A 21,947-nucleotide genomic window follows, 5' to 3' on the forward strand; every position below is an offset into this window, starting at 1 on the left:
TTCTGTAAGGATAGATGATACCCAGGGATTAAAGTTATAGTAATATATAATTTGCTCCTTCTTTTTTAGGTACAATATTTCTTTAAATACAAAACCAAATATTCTGTCATCCCATCAAGCTTATAAAAAGACGGAAATTAGAAGTAGTCCATTATCCTAAGACACATTTAGTTTATGTTCTATACAACTAGCTATCCATCCAGGGACTTCATTGTAGTATCTAACGTAGTGAGTGTTTGATACAAGCACATACATGTTCAGTAATGTATTCTGATTAACCAAATTTTTTTTCTAGTTCTAGATGTTTGTAAATAGGTTTGACAGTGGCACCTACATCCTGACAAATAAACAATAATTTACAATGCTTGTGATGTTCTCGACAGCATCTTCCTTTTAAATAATAAAAAGTACATCAAGAAATTTTACATTAAAATTCTGAAACCCCTCAAGCTAAAAAATATTTTGGGTAAACAAAGTATGTGCCAGAGTGAAGTATGTGTACTACATACATCTCATGAGGCAGTAATCATAGCCTGCATTCCCTTTGCACATATAGTGGTTTCTTTCTTTTGGAAATGCTTTTTGTTCTAAGTACAAAATTCTGGTTTTAAGCATTCAATTTAATTTTGCATTAATTTCTTCACCATTACAGATTCCTAATGGACAACTGTGGAAACCAAAGCCTTCTGCAATATTATATGTACTAGCTGTGGAAAACAAGGCTGTTTTAAATTTCTCCATCATTCACCTATCAGGGTATACATTATTTTTCAGCAGAGAATTTAAACCTCTAAACTGCAGCCTCAGGGTCTTCACTGCAGAAGGGAGGTTTCATGATCCAGGTTTAGTTAAACGAAGTCTGAAAATGGAAGATACATGACTCAATTCAGCATACGTCAGTTAAATTTCCTTTCATAGAAGGCTTAGTGGCTAGGACTTAGCATAATGATTTACATTTTCTGGGATTTGCCCTAGTGTTTATCCACAACTTTGAACCATGCTTTGTGAAACAACAATTACTCTGAATCTTACTCAGGGCTGTCCACCTTGTGCTGTGTTATATGCTATGAACATGCCCTCAGGATTCAGCCAAGAGAAGTAAGAAATAGGGCAAATGTCATGTGAATTTTATGCTGACCCCATTTACAGTATAGCAGGTAGAATAACATGATCAACTTATTTCACACGAGTTACCAAACAGCTTTCAAGTAGCTGTAACTCTCTGACACTACTAATTCAAGTAATTTCTTAATTTAATTATGCCTTTATTTGACAAATATGAATGACTGAATTGGGAGATGAAGAACCTGTAATTCAAGCTTAATCTATGAGAACACATTCTGGACTAATATTCATCCTGTTTAGAATGAAACCAAAATGGACTATTACTGTCACTGCAAACTTTTTTTAGAAATGAACAGATGGTATCAGTGATTAATGTTCTGTATTTTTTGTGTGACCTAATAATGGACAAGGATGTGTTTCATGTATTTGATTTCTTTCTGTTAAATTTCCTGTAATCCCAGGATTTATATTCATTACTTTGTCTGAACCTGTGTTCTCTTGAAATGCACTGCTCATACTCCTAGACATGCTCAACTCAGGTCTATTTTTGTTGTAAATTGATCATGTCAGCATCACAATTGAAAGCATTTGGTAATAGCAACTGTAACCAAAGAGGACCCCATGTACAAGTGAATCTTTACAAAGTCAAAGTTCTATGCATTGATCTGGAAGAATGTTCTTCATAAATCTCCCAATTAAATCTACAAAGTGAATTTATAGAATGGCAGAATTGATAGAAATAAAATAGCTTAGGAAAATACATTAAACTCACATGATTTTAATGAGACCTGGTCCTTGTTACAATTGAAAATATTAAAAAAAAATTAAATGCTTAAAACAGGTCTGTATCTTTGCAGACTTGTAACTAATTAACCAAGCAAAAATGATGCTCATCACTGACGTAAATACATCTATTACATTTTGAATAAAACAATATTCCCAAGGGGATAAGAAATGAATGTGAGATTAGATGAAAAAGATAAAAAACCCCAAATATTAGATCACTCTGACTGATACAGAATTGAGTAAAAGAAAAAAAATAAAAAGATCAGCTCTCTACACCTTTGCTTTTCTCTCACTGGAATGGTTTATGTTGGTCAATTGTTCTTCATTTCCAGTAAAATGGCTTTTTAGGTTACCATAACTCAAATTTAAACTATATCTCCCGTAATGTAAAAAGAAAAGAAAATGAAATACACTAAATGTGATTCTAATTGGGAAATTTTAGCATTTAATCCCTCTTGACAGACACTTGTGTGTATTGTGTATCACTTAATTTGTTTCAGCTTAATATACAATCAGATTCAGGCTTCTTTTTTCAGACAAGTGTGAGTTACTCTCCAGTTTAATGGGACTACTTCTGGTTGGCGGGATTTGATCATGTTTAATAAATTAATATTTTCCTCCACCTCTGAGAAGGGGAAAAATACAAAAAAGACTTCAGAAAAGAGTAAGTGATGTCCTTTTGTTCTGCTTCCACATAGTGTATAAAACTGTTTGGCTATGAACTTAAAGGATAACATTATACCCATTTCTTAGATTCAGTTTCTGGGGGGGGGAAAAAAGAGAGAAGAAAGTATTGAAGTATTAGTATAATTTTGTCCATTAGAACACCATAAGGACAGGCAAATAATAAGACAAAGCCCAAATTCTCATCCTCTCTGCTGTGTCCCATGGCAACTATAGTTTCAGAGAATTTTGTATGTGCATATGAGCAAGTTGTTTACAAACAAGATTATTTTGATTGGTGAATTTGTGATACTATTTTGGAACTAGTGTGAGAGAAAGGAAGGTTGAGCTTTAGTCATTAGTAAAATTTATATTAAAGTTGTTTTTAATCTGCAAAAGTATATAGACCGATCAAAGCATAGGAAAAAAAGTGAGCTGGTAAATAAATGATGTATTTTGAAAAGTTAAGAAGCTTACTGTAAGTGATAAAGACTTGCTTTTAAAAATTTTCTGAAGAAAGCTGAAAAACAATTTGTCATTTTTTCCCTTTCCCTATCTTCTCTATCAGTCATTCTAATTTGAATAATGGAGGATATGTCGGGAGAGGCACAAGAAAAGTAAGAAGAATGAAAACTTGAAAAAAGGAGAACATTTCATGAAATAATGTTTAATCCTCTTTTAAATATAGATAAATTTTTACAATTTTAGGAATCTATATAATCCATATTTTTAGTGGTTGAGCAGAAGTCTTGGGAGATCCAGACATATTAAATGGATTCATACGAAGGGTAAGATAATTATATTGCTACATAGAAAAGTAGACATGGATATCATCAGGGCAAATAAAATAGTGCAAAATTTTAAAGTATCCTGTAAAATCAAGATGGCTACTTTAGCTTTAAATATTGCTAGAGAAGGAGCTACAAAAGTGCATGCTGTGTTTTAAGGCCGGTGGGGAACTAAGCCCCACACAGCCACTCACTCACTCCCTGCAATGGGATGGGGAAGAAAATTGGAAAGGTAAAAGTGAGAAAACTTACATGTTGAGATAAAGAAAGTTTAATAGGTAAAGCAAAACTGTGCATAAAGGAAAGCAAAATGAGGAGTTCATTCACTGGCAGACAGGTGTTCAGCCATCTCCAGGAAAGCAGGTCTCCATCACATGTAACCATTACACGGGAAGACAAATGCCATAACTCTGAAAGTTCTTCTTTTTTTCTTCTTCTTCCCCCAGCTTTTGTTGCTGTGCATGACATCATATGGTATGGGATATCCCTTGGTCAGTTGGGGTCAGCTGTCCCACCTCTGTCCCCCTCCCAGCTTCTTGTGCACCCCCAGCCTGCTCACTGGCAGGGCAACATGAGAACCAGAAAAGGTCTCGAAGCTGTGAAAGAACTGTTCAGCAATACCTAACACTTCAGTGTCCTATCAAGACTGTTTTCATTACAAATCCTAATCTCAGCACCATATGAGATACAACAAAGAAAATTATTCTAGCAAAAAACAGGCCAAAAAGTAATCTGACTGAATTGTCAAGGTCACTTTCCTAACAAAGACATCCATTTCGAAGTACTTCACACATCAATTAACATAGTCAGAAATATTTGAAATTTCTGGTGCAATCTTATTTTTCTGAAATTTGCACGATTTTCAGGCAAATTGAAAATATCTGAAGATTAGTGGTGAGGATCATGTCGCTGTCTGAAGAATAGCCACGAGCAGGTTGAAAGCTTATGGGTAAGGATCACAGACTGAAGCAACAGAGGGAATCTTGTGGTTGGTGTCTACTACAAGCTATCTAATCAAGGGGAGACAATCAGTGAAACCTTCTTAGTCCAGCTACAGGAGGCATTGCACTCGCAGGCTCTCATCCTGCTGGGGGACTTCAACCACCATGACATCTGCTGGCAAAATAGCACAGCGGATTGTAAGCAATCCAGGAGACTCCTGGAATGCATTAAGGATAACTTCTTAAGGAAGGTAAAGGACAGCCCTACCAGAGGGGATGCCATACTGGACCTGTTGGTCACCAATGCAAGTGAGCTAATCAGTGACATCAAGCCTGGAGGCAACCTGGGCTGCAGTGATCATGCACTGGTAGAGTTCTCAGTCCTGAGGGATATGGGGCAGACAAAGAGTAAAGTCAGGACCCTGAATTTTAGGGAAGCAAACTGCCATCTCTTCAGGGAGTTAGTCAATAGGATCCCCTGGGAAACTGCCCTCGGGGACAAGGGAGCAGAACAGAGCTGGCAGATCTTTAAGGATGCTTTCCATAGAGCACAAAAGCTCTTGATCCCCAGGTGTGAGAAATCAGGAAAGGAAGGCAAGACACTGGCATGGATGAGTCAAGACCTGCTTGGCACACCAAAGGGCAAGAAGTAAATTCACAGGCAGTGGAAGCAGGGACAGGTATCCTGGGAAGAGTATAAGGATACTTTCTGATTGTGTAGGGATGAGGTCAGGAGGGACAAGGCGCATCTGGAGCTGAACTTGGCAAGGGGTGCAAAGAATAACAAGGGCTTCTACAGGTATGTTAGCCAGAAAAGGAAGGTCAAAGAAAGTGTACGCCCCTTGATGACCGAGACTGGCAAATTGGCAGCAACGGATGAGGAGAAGGCTGAGGTACTAAATAAGTTTTTTCGTTCAGTCTGGGCTGGCAATTTCTCTTCCCACACTTCTTGAGTGCAAGAGTGCAAGACGGGGACTTGAGGAGCAATGTACCTCCCACTGTAAAAGAAGATCAGGTATGAGACCACCTGAGCAATATGAACATGCGCAAGTCTATGAGACCTGATGAGATGCATCCCAGAGTCCTGAGGGAGTTGGATGATGTAGTTGCCATGCCACTCTCCGTGATATTTGAAAAGTCATGGCAGTCAGGGGAAGTCCCTGATGACTGGAAAAAGGGAAATATTGCACCCATTTTTAAAAACAGTAGCAAGGAGGACCCTGGGAACTACCGACCTGTCAGCTTCACCTCTGTGCCTAGGAAGATCATGGAGCAGATCTGCCTAGAAGGTATGTTAAGGCACATGGAGGACAGGGAGGTGATTTGAGACAGCCAGCATGGCTTCACCAAGGGCAGGTCCTGCCTGACCAACCTGGTGGCCTTCTACCATGGAGTAACTACATCAATGGACAAGAGAAGAGCTACAGATGTCGTCTATCTGGACTTCCATAAGGCCTTTGACATGGTCCCCCACGACATCTTTCTCTCTAAATTGGAAAGAAATGGATTTAATGAGTGGACTATTGGGTGGATGAGGAATTGGTTGGATAGCCGCATCCAGAGGGTAGTGGTCAACAGCTCAATGTCCAGATGGAGATTGGTGACGAGCGGTTTCCCTCAGGGGTGTGTATTGGTACCAATACTGTTTAATATCTTCATCAATGACATAGTGGGATAAAGTGTACCTTCAGCAAGTTTGCAGACAACACCAAGCTGAGTGGTGTGTGTGACATGCTTGATGGCTAGGATGCCATCAAGAGGGACCTGGACAAGCTCGAGGAACGAGCCTGTGCAAACCTCATGAGGTTCAACAAGGCCAAGTACAGCGTCCTGCACCTGGATAGGTGGTGGATACTGTGGTATCAGTACAGGCTGGGGGATGAAGGGATTGAGAGCAACCCTGGCAAGAAGGACTTGGGGGTACTGGTAGATGAAAAGCTGGACAAGAGATGGCAATGTGTGCTCCCAGCCCAGAAGGCCAACTGTATCCTGGGTGCATCAAAAGCAGTGTGGTCAGCAGGTCAAAGCAGGGAATTCTGCCCCTCTACTCCATTCTGGTGAGAACCCACCTGGGGTACTGTGTCCAGCTCTGGAGTCCTCATCACAGGAGAGACCTGGACCTGTTGGAGCGGGTCCAGAGGAGGGCCACAAAAATGATGAGAAGGATCATCGAACAACTCTCCTGTGAGGACAGGTTGAGAGAGTTGGAGTTGTTCAACCTGGAGAAGAGAAGGCTCCAGGGACACCTTACTGCAACCTTCCAGTACTTAAAGGGGGCTTCTAAGAAAGATGAGGACAGACTGTTTAGCAGGGTCTGTTGTGACAGGACAGGGGGTTTTAAACTAAAAGAGGGTAGATTTAGACTAGATATAAGGAAGAAATTTTTCACAGTGAGGATGGCGAGACACTGGAAGAGGTTGCTTAGAGAGATGGCAGATGCCCCATCCCTGAAAACATTCAAGGCGAGGTTGGATGAGGCTCTGAGCACCCTGATATAGTTGAAGATGTCCCTGCTCATTGCAGGGGGAATGGACTAGATGGCCTTTAAAGGTCCCTTCCAATCCAATCTATTCCATGATTCTATGATTCTATGATCAGCAAACTTGCTAATGGTGCATTCAACTCCTGCATCCAGGTTGTTGATAAATACATTGAACAGAACTGGCCCTAGAATTTAACCCTGAGGAACACTGCTGGCGACCAGTCACCAGTTAGATGTAGCCCCATTCGTTAAAACCCTTTGAGCCCTGCCTTTCAGCCAATTCCTCACCCACCACACTATGCACCTGCTCATCTCACAGTCGGACAACTTGTCCAGAAGGATACTGTGAGGCACAGTATCAAAAGCCTTGCTAAAATAAAAAAAAAACAAACCTGCTTCCACTGCATTCCTTTCATTCACTAGGCAAGTGACCTTATTGTAGAAGAATATCAAACAGGACTTTCCCTTCATGACCTTGTGTTGTCTGTGTCTGATGATTGCATTGTTCTTTAAATGCCTTTCAACAGCACCCAGTATGATCTTCTCCATAATTTTTCCAGGTACTGAGGTTAGACTAACAGGTCTAACTGTTAGACAGTTTCTGTATTGCACTTCCCTATCACATAGCACAGAATTCACAACTGAGGGGAAAGTTTGTTTTGCTTAGACGGTATCTTTAGCAGGTTATAGACAGCAACATGGACTCTTTTTCATTATTGGAACCAGGCTCAACCCTTCAGCAGGAGCTCTGGACCTGCTGAAAACCTTTGCAGTTCTGTATATTATAGATCTAGTTACAGATTTTTCTTCAAGATTTTCCCTGGATTTTGTGGGAATACCTCATCAAGGAACCTTCTTTGGTGATTGTGTCTTTAATATTCATTAATTATACCTACACTGTCCTGCTTCAGGAAACAATTTAATAATTGGCACTTTCTCAGATGCAGCTTTGTGCTTCCTTGACATCTAGGTAAGGGCAGGGGATATGGCTTCCACTTTTCACTGGATACTAAGCAAGACAGCTTCAACTCCAGTTACCTATAAATCAATTTCGTTGTAAGATGCCAACAAAATTGTCTGTGAATGAATCCATAGACCTGTATCACTGTCATTAGGTTAGGTGAGATACATACCAATGTCAGCCCAGGACAGTTTATGCTGCACGTAAGGGGAAGCTGAGGTCTGCACTATGATGTGACAAGCACTTTTTCTTGATGAGAGAAAAAAAGGCTTTGGGCACGAAATGTTAGTATGCATTTGAGCTCAATCTTTTCTCACTTCCTATGTGATGTTTTATGACATTCTGGCCCTTTTCAAATGTCGAGGTGATCTCATCTAATTTCTTAAACTATCTACTTGATAATACTCAGAAAATACTTAAAGATACCTAAAGTGAGATAGAGCAAACAAGATGTTAATAAAGCAGATATATACGTGGGCTTTGTTTGTGAGAAAGAGGCACATATTCTTCGCTATTTATAAATTTGGGTATACCTACTTTATTTAATAGTGTTTGTTTCTCTTGACAAACTACAAATTGACAGCAGGCTAACTAGTCCAGATGTACACATCTATATTGCAGACACTTCCTGCTTGATGAATCCAGCTCTACATAATTTATCTGTAAATAATTTAAAGGAAATTACACAAGAGAATGTAATATTGTGATATTATTCACTGTTTGAAGATTATGCTGCTTTTATACTCCATTCTGGGAATTTTTCCCAGCTTTGTGAGCAATTTCTCAAAGGCCAACAAGAAAACAGCTAAGTCAAACTTGCAAAAGAGCAATATCAAAGTACCCAAAAGGTACTTCTGGTAAGTATTCTGTTGATTACTACAGACTAAAATAATATTTTTAATTTTGAGTATTTTTTTTTTAAGTCCCCTTCCCAAATGCAGAGGATATCTGAACTGAAGCGAGATTTCAGAAACCTTAGATTTTTCATCCAGAATGTTGGAGGTTCAATATGGAAACTGTAGTATAAGCTTCCAAAAACAGAGTCCAATATAAAATAACTGTTGCTCAATGCATTGACCTCTCTTGTATTCTGACTAACGTGTAACAAGTTTGACCTTCAGTGATTATCTGCCTAAGCAAAGCTGAATTCTTAAAAAAGCAATTGCAAGGAGAGGAATGCAGCTCAAATGTTAATCAGCCATAAATAAGTCAACAATTCTAATTATATATAACCTGCAGAGTCTATGAATATTTTATGTTTTGTGATTATTAGATTTAATGTTGCTAAATACATGTACTATTAACAGCAATGATACTGATATCTGTAGTGATTACTGTATTTTCACATAATCTCACACAGAATCATGAAGGTTGGAAAAGACCTTTAAGATCATCAAGTCCAACTGTCAGCCCAATACCACCATGCCCACTAAACCATGTCCTGAAGTGTCATGTCCACATGTTTTTTGAACACTTCCAGTGATGGTGCCTCCACCACCTCCCTGGGCAGCTGATTCCAATGCTTGACCACTCTCAGTAAAGAAATTTTTTCCTACAATCTAGTCTAAACCTCCCCTGGTGCAATATGAGGCCATTTCCTCTTGTTCTATCGCTAGTTACATGGGAGAAGAGACCAACACCCACCTCACCACAACCCCCTTTCAGGTAGTTGTAGAGAGCAATGAGGTCTCCCCTCAGCCTCCTCTTCTCCAGGCTAAATGACCCCAGTTCCCTCAGCAACTCCTTGTAAGACTTGTGCTCCAGACCCCTCACCAGCTTCGTTGACTTTCTTTGGGCATGTTCAAGCAACTCTGTGTCCTTCTTCTAGTGAGGGGCCCAAAACTGAACACAGGATTCGAGGTGTGGCCTCAGCAGTGCCAAGTACACAGGCATGATCACTTCCCCACTCCTGCTGGCCACAACATTTGTGATACAGGCCAGGATGCTGTTGGTCTTCTTGGCCACCTGGGAACACTGCTGGCTCCTGTTCAGCCAGCTGTCAACCAGCACCCCCAGGTCCTTTTCTGCCGAGCAGGTCTCCAGCCACTCTTCCCCAAGCCTGTAACGTTGCAGGGGGTTGTTGTGGCTGAAGTGCAGGACCTGGCACTTGGCCTTATTAAACCTCATACAGTTGACCTCAGCCCATCGATCCAGGCTTTCTACATCCCACTGCAGAGCCCTCCTACCCTCCAGCAGATCAACACTCCCACCCAACTTAGTGTAATCTGCAAACTTACTGAGGGAGCACTTGATCCCCTCATCCAGATCATCAATAAAGACATTGAACAAGATCGGCCCCAGAACCGAGCCCTGGGGAACACCGCTTGTAAGCGGACACCAACTGGATTTAACTCCGTTCATCACAACTCTCTGGGCTCAGCCATCCAGCCAGTTCTTTACCCAGTGAAGAGTAAACCTGTCTAAGCCACAAGCTGCCCGTTTCTCCAGGAAAATGCTGTGGGAGACGCTGTCAAAGGCTTTACTAAAGTCCAGGTAGACAATATCCACAGTCTTTCTCTCATCCACTAGATGGGTCACCTGGTCATGGAAGGAGATCAGGTTGGTCAAGCAGGACCTGCCTTTCATGAACCCATGCTGGCTGGGCCTGATCCCTTGGTTGTCCTTCACATGCCCTGTGAGCACCCTCAGGATGAACCTCTCCATAATCTTCCCTGTTACGGAGGTCAGGCTGCAGATGGGAGTCACACTGGCAATTCTCCAGTCCTCTGGAACTTCCTCTGTTTAACAGGAGTGCTGATAAATCATTTTGCGCACATGCTGAAGACATGAAGGAATAAAAATTCCCTGCTGAAAAGGTTTGCAGTCTAACTTGACAGCATAAACAAGGAACAAAAAATGTTGAACAACTAAAGCCAGCAGAAAATGAGAAAGACATGCATGAGTATCATTCATTCTGCAAATCTCAACGTTTGTCTTTGATGTCTCAGTTTTAGAATTTACTTTGTGCTTTAGAGTTTATTTACCTATGAGTTAGTAAGATTTCTCTCTGTCAATTTGTGTAGCTGATTATTTGCAATTATTTACAGTAACCACCACCACTACTACTACTGTTTTCCAGATTTTTTAATAATGGAGCCACTTTTGTAAAATGGGTTCTATTTCATCACTATTATGATCTTAAATACTAGCATGAGTAACTAAGTTTCTGTTAGACAAGAAATCCAATTTGTAACCAACATGACTCCACTTGAGTCATGACCTCTAGCATAGAACTGCCAGCTGAAAGCATGAATTCACAGAGTACCTCCAGGCGTTTGACCTAGTTTCAGCTGGGGTAGAGTTAATTTTCTTCCTAGTAGCTGGTATAGTGCTGTATTTTGGATTTAGGATGAGAATAATATTGATAACACACTGACGTTTTGGTTGCTGCCAAGCAGTGCTTACAATAACTCAAGGACTTTTCAGCTTCTCATGCTGCCCTGCTGGCAAGGGTGCTGGGGGTGCACAAGAAGCTGGGGAGGGACAAAGCCAGGACATGTGATCCAAATTGACCAAATGGATATTCCATACCCTATGATGTCAAGCTGAACAATAAAACTGAGGGGAGTTGGCCACGGGGTGGTAGCTGCTCTTCAGGAACTGGCTGGGCATCAGTCAATGGTGAGTAATTGCATTGTGCATTACTTGTTTTGTATATTCTTTTATCATGATTATTATTTCCCCTCCTTTTCTCTCCTATTAAATTGTGCTTATCTCAACCCACAAGTTTTACCTTTTTTTCCCCAATTGTCTCCCCCATCCCACTGTGGGGAGTAGGCAAATGTGTGGTGTTCAGCTGCCTGCTGGGTTAAACCACAACAGTGTTGAAGGGATATATGCATTAAAGATTTGTACTTCAAACAGACATCACCAGAAAAACTCTGTCTTTAGTAATCTGATAATCTAATCCAAGAAATATCTCTCTCAGAAGGGAGAGTTGTATTTCTCTGAAAAATTAAACTTACTGTATTATCTTTGTGCAAATTGAAGAGCCAAGTCCTATTACTAATAACTGCAGTACTTTCTTGCAAACAACAGCAAATCTCTTGATATCACTAATATGATGAGTTCAAAGTCCCAGAAACTACTAGTTTGTGTACTTTAAACGCTAACTGAACTCATTTTATTTGTCTAGCTCTTCCAGTGTGAGACAGATCCTGGACTAAGAGCATGCATATAGTGTGCTACATCAGTGATAACTTCTGAATTAACAATGTAATTGGACTTGGCATTTGAGTTCCCTCTGTATCAGGCAGTGAACAAAGCAAAGAAAAAGACAGTTTGTCTCCAGCACCATAGGACAAGGTTCAACTTTCCTCTTTAAATTTCTGCAATGTAAGTGTCAACGAACGAGATGGATGTCTAGGCTTCAAAAAAAGGGAGTTAATTAAATATAGTTAATGTAACCTGGAGAGTAATTTACCTCTTCATAATTAGGTAGGTAGGTATACATTCAGTTGCATGTATGTAATTTGAGACTGTCTACTGTATTTAAGATTTCTCATTGATGTTATTCCAGCACAATGTTGAAAATGGTATAGGATCTATAGAAAACCTGTCCTCTTCTGGCTCAGCAGCTGGAGGGCAAGTGGGACACAACAGTATCTGTGTCTTTTTGGTGTAAGGAAAAAAAAATCCAGAACAACAGAGAAATAGACAAGAAAATAATGAGAGAAGCTACTTATTATTCATTGATATTGTTTTTTTATTTATTTGTAGGCATACTAAAGAAAAAATTGGTGGGAGATGTCAAAGAACTCAAAGAACATGATTTAATTTCCTTTAACAAGTTCAGATGAGTTTGTTGTCCAGTAAGAAGTCTTTGAACACAATGTGGGGTCTGAGGGTGGTCATTAGCTGCAGTAAGTTAGCAGACTCTGGGGTATTTGTGTAAATATATAAACATATAGATCCTCATGGGTTATTATAACCAAATTCAAAGTAGTGCTCTTCAATCTTAATTTGGAATTTAGATTCTTCTGAGATGGCTTCAATAACCCTTCCATCCATTTCAAATAATCAACAATCGATTCACTTCAGCAGTATGGTTAGAGCTACAGATATTATGCACCAGTAATCCAGGCCTTGGCTATGGATACTTAAAAAAACATGAAATTGCTTTTTTTTTTCTTTTTTGCTTTGGCATAATCCTATGACTTAAAATATTTGTGCTCATTCCTTTCTTGATGCATTGTCCATAAGAACAAGCAATTTTTGAGGGTTATTAAGTCAAGCCAAGAATAATTATAAAAGGATTTACTGCAAGTAAAACCAGAGAAATCCTAGGTCTGTAGCAGTGAATGTTTTAACAAAAAGATTAAGGAGGGGAAGAGGTTGATGAATGTTGCCTATAAGACAACAATGCTACATTAACCCTGCATGTACTTCATGTCTATAGTCATACGTTTACAGGAACTGCTTATCTTTTTCATTATGAATGTCTATTGATTTCAAAATACTGATAAAAGAAAAAAAATGTACATTAAAAAGCTTTGTGCGCAAGCAGCAAAACAAATTCTTTGTAAAATATTGCTCTGAACTGCTGTACTACTTCTCCCCCACGAAACCTCCCTAGTGATCTGACATGTTTCTTTCTTATACATCTTGTTTTGATTGAGAAATAAAATGCATTTTTCTCACATCACATGAAATTCTTAAAATATGTCATTATTCTTGTTCATATAAAGCAATTTCTTTCATGGCAACACAGCAGTTTTCTCTTGTTGTTATTTTGGTGGTTTTTTCCAACCATCATCAAAAGATCAATCTGTTTTCAATACCATGGGCAAACGTAATCCATTTTAAAAATGATTTTCAGTGCCAACTACCAAAGAAAAATCATACAGCAATTATACTTCTGACTTAAAGGGTAATTTATGAGACTATCCTAATTCTATAACTTCAGGCAAGAAATTCCTAATGTTACAACTTTGCCACATAAAGTGTTTCAAATTGCACCTTGAATCCCGTACATTTGGGACATAAATTTTTTCTAGGCCACATTTTAACAGGTCTGCAAAAGCAATGATTCTTTAGGGGAAAAAGACTCAGGTTTAATGGGGACCCAATGCCAGAGAGACCAACATAAAGGGTTACTGGGGGAGGTGGAATATGACAGCTGTCAACCATCCTTACGGCTTCTCAACTAGTGGAGCCAAATTAAGCCTGTTCAAAACTTGAAGCTCTACTTTCTTTCCTGCAGCAGCGAACCCAAAGTGACTAATCCAGAAGTCAGAACAAGAGCTATGTGATAGTCAGGGACTATGGAGCAGATGTGATGTAGAACAAAATTTGCCAGCTCCATAGCCTGGGGGGAACCTGCATGCAAAGAGAATCAAAGCCTGGCTGTTTGAACCGGTCTACTTTTTTGTTCCATTAACATGAAAGGATAAGATGAAGGTTTGGCCCAATATATAGGAGAAACAAATTTTACAGTTCTGTTTTATCAACTTTTGACCCTTTTATGGGTAAAGCTTAGAAATGTGGGAAAAAACCCTAAATGCTATGTTGCCTGATGATATGTTATTTTTTAACTTTTAAACTAAATTCTCCTAAATCATTTTATAAGGAAATTCAGCTTATGTAGAACATTTTCATAATTAAGGAAAAAAATCCACAAAAACTCAAGGCCAAACTAAAATAAGCAGAATACAATAAGCCTAATTCTAATTTATATTAGGCAGTTTTATACTACTCCACTACTGCAGAGAGGTTTAGAAGTACTTGTAAAAGTAATTTATGCCCACTTTAAAGCCCATTTATGCTTTCAGAACAGTGATAACTGAGTCACAGAGCTTCTGAGAGTCACAGCAGTCAACATTGGTCGAAAAATTCTAAGTGTGCATGTATCCATTACAAGTATTTAAAATTGTTATTCATCATTCACACACCTAAGGAATTACAGTTAACAAATCAGTGAGGAGAAGCTGTCATGTGAGCCAGGCACCCAGTTACAGAGGATTATACTCTGGAATTTTTAAATTGAAAATCTTTTACTAACTTGGCTGGAAGCAGAAATAGGTTGCTGTTGAATGGTCTTAAACTTTCCATTAATAGAGAACAATTGGAATGAAGTTTGTACAACCTTTAGAGAGTAAATTATTTGGCCAAAATATTTAATGATCATTTACAAATGGCAAATATTGAAGCGAATGAGACGCAGAAGAGGTGAGTAATCAAATCTGTGTTGGCTTTAAATGGCTGAACCAGCTCTTCAGAAGAGTTAGTTGAGAAGGAACCATAACGTAAAAATAACATAATGACTAGCAGCAAAAACTGACATATTTCTCTGATCTAAATTTTTGATGTATGGTCATTTTGCAAAAGTAAAAAAGAGCTAAATAATTCTTTTGATGCCAAAATTTATGAAAAAATGTCAGAATTCTAAAGTTACAAGATTCTAATATTTTATAAATAATGATATCTTTTTTAGAGATATCCCTTTGGAATTTTTCCCTTCCCCTCACCTACCTTACCCACTGCTCCAAAAGATCAGAAGTGTTGATTTTTAAAGGCATTTGTAGTGGCAAAAATATATTAACACTCATGTAATAGAGCTGGAGAATTGAAAAGTATTCAATTTATAAATGCCATTCTGCAGTAGACTACTTGTAGAAATTGGGAACACTTTTTAAAAAGCCATTCACATCTGAGAGGTAATGATTCACTATGTAATAATCAAATCCCTGATAGCCATTAAAATTAAGGACCCTGCTGAAGAGCAACTTCAGATAAAAACTTGCAGAGAATAAAGTAAAGATTCTCACAGACAGACAAACACACATGGTAGATGTGACACTAGCTCCAAAGAAATTACCCCTTTATTCTGCAAGCTAATCCCAGGCACAGCCAGCTAATGAGCAATAGCCCTTGACATAACTGAGGTAGAAGTATTTCCTCTTTGTTTGTCTTCACCTTCTTCAATACTTATGCCAATTCACAATGCTAAAAAAGTTTTAACTCACACACTGCAGGTTTGGAACTTCGATGATATCCTCACAGTTTGGCCAGTGTGACAGATTAATTTGTATTTGCATTTTAAATTTCTATCATTTCAAGTATCTTTAAATGCACAAGTTAGGTTTAACGTTAGCCTTTTGGTCTTGGTCATGCTAGGACATGCCAGGCTGATTCTAAAACTGCTTGCAGCAGTCAGTCTGCACTACATATGTGAAATGCATTCTCTTGTGTTGTTTGATGGGTTTGTTTGCACTATCCTACTAATTAGGTACGGTAAGAGCCTCCTCCTTCTGCTAGTCCCTTCCCTCTAGAAGGAGTACCACACATGGGTAGTTTATTAAAGAATACCAGAGTACACTTTCTAGAAACATGCATCCCGCTATCACAGAAACCAGTTTTGAAGTGCCTTCACAAATTCTGCACTCCTTTGAGGCCATCTACTTAACAGATAATAGAAAAAGCTGACAAAGACATTGAACTGTCATTCAGGATTAAGAGAAAGAGATTTCCTGGATTAATGATTAGCAAATGGCAGCATTAACTGAGTGGAAGGTTGATGAATCTTTCAGATCCTCCTTATGTATATAACATGACCAGGAAAAGACTCCTTCCTGCCTGACTTTAGTCTGTCTTGTTGAAGAATCTCTTTAAACAAGTGGGATTGAAGAGATAAGAGTCAAAGATTACAGGGTTCAAAAGTCAGTAGGTGTGTCGGAACAGACTAAGAAAGAAGACCTTTCTCTGCTATATCGGGTCAAATCTCAAAATCAAAGTTTTGCATATCAAAACGTGCACCATTCAATTTTCATTTTTCTGCACATGAAACAGATGTAAGTCAGGGAGTTTGCATTTCAGTTCTTTAGTGTCTGAACTCAGGCATACTGTGCACAGCTAATTTTTCTCTTAGTCAAAAGATTCGGAGAAAAAATCAGTGGGTAAAAAACTGTCAGTACCAAAAGACTTTGAATACGTGATGTATTAAATATGTGCTAAGTTTTATGAGTGTGAACCTCAGAAGTTTGGAGCCGTCCTATGAGATGACAGTACTTGATACATGCCCTTCAAATAGCCAAAGGTTTCTAGCATGTAGCTCATAAAAGTCTATTCTTAGAAACCCAAGAACATGATTAACTTCTATTAAAATTCATCCATAAACAAATCATTGTGTAATTATGATTATCAATATTCTGAACAACTGTCTTCCTTGATCACATCTCTGCTGAGTAAATTACTATTAAAACCCTGAAAATATTAAATATGCAGAATCTAATCCTTCTACTAGTAAATCCAAATACCACCTTCCGCAAATATCTTCAATCCCATGGTTATCCACAGAAATCGGAATAGGTTTCATTTGCTTATATTAAAACACTAAGAAAAAATTGAGAAACTTTTTGTAGTCCAGCTACTAGAGTATGCAGTTACTAATTAATGTTCATCAAGGGAAATAATTGGCATTGACTAGACATTGTTATTGGAATCATATCTGCAATGAACCAAATCAGTGTAAATAAAACCAATTTAGTCTATGGCATCTGCTGCTAGCATTTTTTTCCCCATTTTCAATCTTAAGGTTGTATCAGTCTTGGTAAAATATCATTCTACTTCTTAGTTTCCAATTACAAATCGTATCTGTTGTTCCCTGCTGTTTTGCTACAATCTATAACACCCACAGCTCTCCCTTACTTGACGCATGTCTTCTTTTTTCTTCTGATGTAGCTGCCCAGTTCTGGGCTCCCCAGCTCAAGAGAGACAGGGAACTTTTGGAGAGAATCCGACGGAGGGCTAAGAGGATGATTAAAGGACTGGAACGTCTCCCGTATGAGGAAAGGCTGAGACCTGGGGCTGTTTAGTCTGGAGGAGAGAAGGCTGAGGGAGGACCTTATCAATGTCTATAAATATCTGATGGGTGGCTGTCAGGAGGATGGAGCCAGTCTCTTTTCAGTAGTGCCAAGTGATAGGACAATGGGCAATGGGCATAAACTGCAACACAGGAAGTTCCACCTCAACATGAGAAAAAAAATTTTTACTGTGAGGGTGACGGAGCACTGGAACAGGCTGCCCAGAGAGGTTGTGGAGTCTCTTTCTCTGGAGACATTCAAGACCTGACTAGACACTTTCCTGTGCAACCTGCCCTAGGTGATCCTGCTTTGGCAGGGGGGTTGGACCAGATGATCTTCAGAGGTCCCTTCCAACCCCTACCATTCTGTGACTCTCTGATTCTGTGATTATGTAAAATAGTAACATATGAATTACCACTAGAGCCTGTCTTACTCCATGTGTGATGAATCAACATATATACATGATTCTGTATAGATATAAATGTCTTCATATACCTGATGATATGAAGTTTTACTAGGTCTATGTTGCTTCAAGCCTGTAAATAAGAAAACCTTTTTGCTATAGAGTAATCAGTTTTTCACAAAGACAATTATAACTGTTCTGAAAGGTAGTGGTACCTTCAGATACAAAACACAAAACTGAAAATGCCATCTGTCTTGTGTTGATTGTCATCAGTGTTCATTCTACTGTCCTTTTCAGTAGTAATAAATAATAAATTTTTCATTCATTTATTTTCTCAATTTTTTTCTTACTTATTGTCACCACATCTATTTATGTACTTCCCTGTTGTGGAACATCTCTGAAAGCATATCAAAAACATGCATTGATACATGTACACAAACTCCTAAAATACCACTCATAGTAATTTAGATCTGCTTTAAACTAATTTTATTCACATAAGTGGAAAAGGGGCAGTGGTGCAGTGGGGAGTGAGAGTGGGGAGAGTTGAAGTACTCCTGAGAATAACTACTTAGCTGTAGTCTAAAGCATTACATGAAATGTTGGGCCTTATAAATCCAGTAAAAAGAGTGTCACAATTCATGAAGGTGTTCAAAAGAACAACCCTCTCTATGGTCAGTAGAAGCAAGGCCTAATTTAGCAGTCAATTTGTATCACATGAGGCAGTAGGTATAATTACAGGTAGTCGTCAAGATTCACTGGACAACAATGGTCTCTGCATTTGGGGAGATTTTTTTTCTGAATCCTGTCTACATCCGTAGATTCATATTTTATTGCTGTGTCCTATCATATCAGTTGCACCCCATGCTACTTTTGATCACATGTCTTTGTATTAGTTAATACAATAGAACTGTTGAACTATTATTGACCATTATCTAAGAGTTTAGTCATGTGTATAAGCATATGCCGCTCTGTGGTATCTACATTTATTCCATGGCTATTGCTGTAGGTAGCATTTTTAATCTCTGAGAATACCAATATTTCCTTTAAGTTTTCTTTAAAGATGTAATATATCATGTTCTGTACTCTTCATACCATGAGGGTCAAAACAAACCTATTAGGCAACATTTGTGATGCAGCCTTATATCAATATAAAAAGATGAAATTACCACTCAAGAGAGCTAGAATAATTCATCTATCCAATCCTTCTGGCTATCTTTAGTTAAATGCAATTTCTCTACAAAATAAAAAGTTAATAAATGAGGAATAAAGAAAAGGTTGAGCGGAGTGAGTGAAAAAGAGAAAGAGAGGTGGGGGGGAGCTGGGGAGGGAGAGAGTGGTGTACCAGTGTAGTGGAAATATACTGCTTAATTACTTATTAACAATTCATCCCATTTTCACCATGACTGAAATATCTCAGATTAGCTAGTAAAGATTCATGTATAGTTAAATATGAAATTTCTAAAAATAACATTATCTTTGAAAAGTGACAAATTATAGTAAAGCTACATTGATATAGTCAACATTGGAATTTTATTGGAATATTTAGTCATTCTTACATTATAATTTGTTTCCAGGTATATCTACTGTTTTTTATCTGGCAAGCATGAGTTCTCTTGGGGTTTTAATCTATCTTTCTTCTACAAAATTCTACACATGCCCATCCTCTTCAGGGCGACCAAACAATTCTGTTTTGCAGTCAGTGGCTGGTAATTTTAAAGGAATTATCCCAAATGTAACACGAAAGGTAACTAAAAATCTGCCAAGATACATTGTAAAATTACTTTTTGAAAACTATAATGTCAATCACTTATTGAGAAGATATGAAGAAAAGCAGAAAAAAATTCTTAAGCAGGTTTAATGTGAAAGTAGAAGACACTGATGGCAAGAATGAAAGAGTAAACTAAAGAAAATAGGTCTGTTTGGGAATCCCAAATACTTGACATCTTCAACATAAAGAAAACTGATCTGAAAATTTAATATTTGAAAATTAAGATAGACCAGTGTTTTCAAAGGAAGTGGTATTCATTCCATAAGGCATTGGTTGCTACAACTCAATGATAAAAAACAGATCAGCACTTACTCTAGAACCTGACAGCTGAAATCACCAAATGCCTTATATTGCCAGACAATGATGCAAAATTATGCAATATTCTTCATCATTGAAGCTCTTTATTGTATTCTTAATCGAGCTTGACTTTTGTCATACTTCAGACACTAGATAAGATACAAAGATATCAGAGATTTATATGTCAAATTACAGACCGTAGAAAATAAATCCACAATAAGAGGACTACTAGCAAGCAAACATTTCTTCCCGAATTTCATGCCTCAATTAGGAAGATTAGGTTATAAAATAAATTAATTGAGATGCTTCAGTGGGTCATGCCCACAATTATCAGGATAGTGTTTCCACTATGTTTGCTACAAAAATGGAAAAAAAACACCGACATTAAGAAACCCTCAGAACGCATTGTCATTTACAGATAAAATAATCAACCCCAATAAGAACATGAAAAGGGATAATTTTGGCCAAATAGATGCCATTTGCCAAAAGTAAGAAGACAATCCTGATTTAAAGGAAAGCAAATGTACAACCGCTAGGAGAAAATATTACCTATAAGACTTCCAGAAACTTGAAAAATTAAAAAGAAGCAACAACTTCTAAGCTTCATAAAGTTTCTCAGCCTGCAGAGGTGCCTCATTTTAGCAGTACAATGTGACTACAAGATTTCCCAAAGATACTATAGACTGAGCAGCATCTAAGAATCATTCTAGGATGGGCATACTCAGTGTATCGAAGCCTCCTCATGCACATCCAGTTGTGCTTCTGAAAGCTCAGCATGAAACTTAAATGTTATATTTAAAAATTCAAAAAGAAGATGGACATCTCTGCTTTACAGCAGAGAACTGATAATTAATTCTGTAAAGGAAAGAGTGAATTTAAGTGAACATAACTGAAGGTGCTGTAGCAATGCCATTTGAAGTCAGCAGAAGGCTGAAAAGAAAGTGTTGGAAAGGAGTCTGAGAAGTAGTATGTAACTGACTTGTAGAAGGGAAGACTGAAAAGATGTGAGAACCCACAACCACAGAATACAAAAGACTGCATATAGTCAGAGACAAAATGAAATAGCTGTTGTAAAGGCTTCATAAAAATTGGACAAGCCACTACCAAGCTATCTTAGTCATGCCTAACATCAACATGTATCCTCAAAAAAACTAAGCATCACTTTTATCAAACTCAGGCTTAATTCACAGTTTATTTCTCAAGGACACATGGAAGCTGATGCATATAGCACATAGACTGCTGCTTGTAAAACAATTACACTTCATAGAGCACAAGACACATACAGGTGTAGATGGAATAACAGAACACCAGTGCACATACCTCTTGTCCTCACCTGCTTTTTCTGCTCATACTAAATTTCTTAATGAAGTCCTGAGTCATTCTCTTCCATTTTCCATCTATCACCTTCGACTCCTTTATCAAATCTTGATTTCTTCTGCTTTATGAATGAGGGTGGGTGTGAGGTTCTAGTTATTTTGTTTGTTTGTTTCATTTTGCTTTTGGGGGTTTTGGTTTTGTGGGTTTTTTTTTAATTTTTGTCTTAGTTTGGATTTTTTTGGTCCTCTGCTTCTATTGCTTTAAAAGTACTGGAGAAAGACAATTTCCTTCATAATTTCATGAATTGCCTTGTTTTCTTTATCCTCTTCCCCATGCTGATATATTATTTAGTTATTTCAGTTATTTTGAATAACGTGATTTGCACTGAGGTGGTGGATGTCCTGGTTTCAGCCAGGGTAGAGTTAATTTTCTTCACAGAAGCTAGAGTGAGGCTATGTTTTGGATTTGGGATGAGAAAATGTTGATAAGGTGCTGATGTTTTGAGTTGTTGCTAAGTAGTCAAGGACAGTCCAGCTTCTCATGCTGGTCTGCAGTGAGCAGGCTGGGGGTGCATGGGAAGCTGGGAGGGGACACGGCCAGGACAGCTGACCCAGGCTGGCCAAAGGGATATTCCATACCATATAACGTCATACTCAGTATATAAAGCTGGGACAAA

The sequence above is a fragment of the Phaethon aethereus genome (genome assembly GCF_964289735.1).
Source record: "Phaethon aethereus genome assembly, chromosome: 2".
NCBI classification, from domain to species: domain Eukaryota; kingdom Metazoa; phylum Chordata; class Aves; order Phaethontiformes; family Phaethontidae; genus Phaethon; species Phaethon aethereus.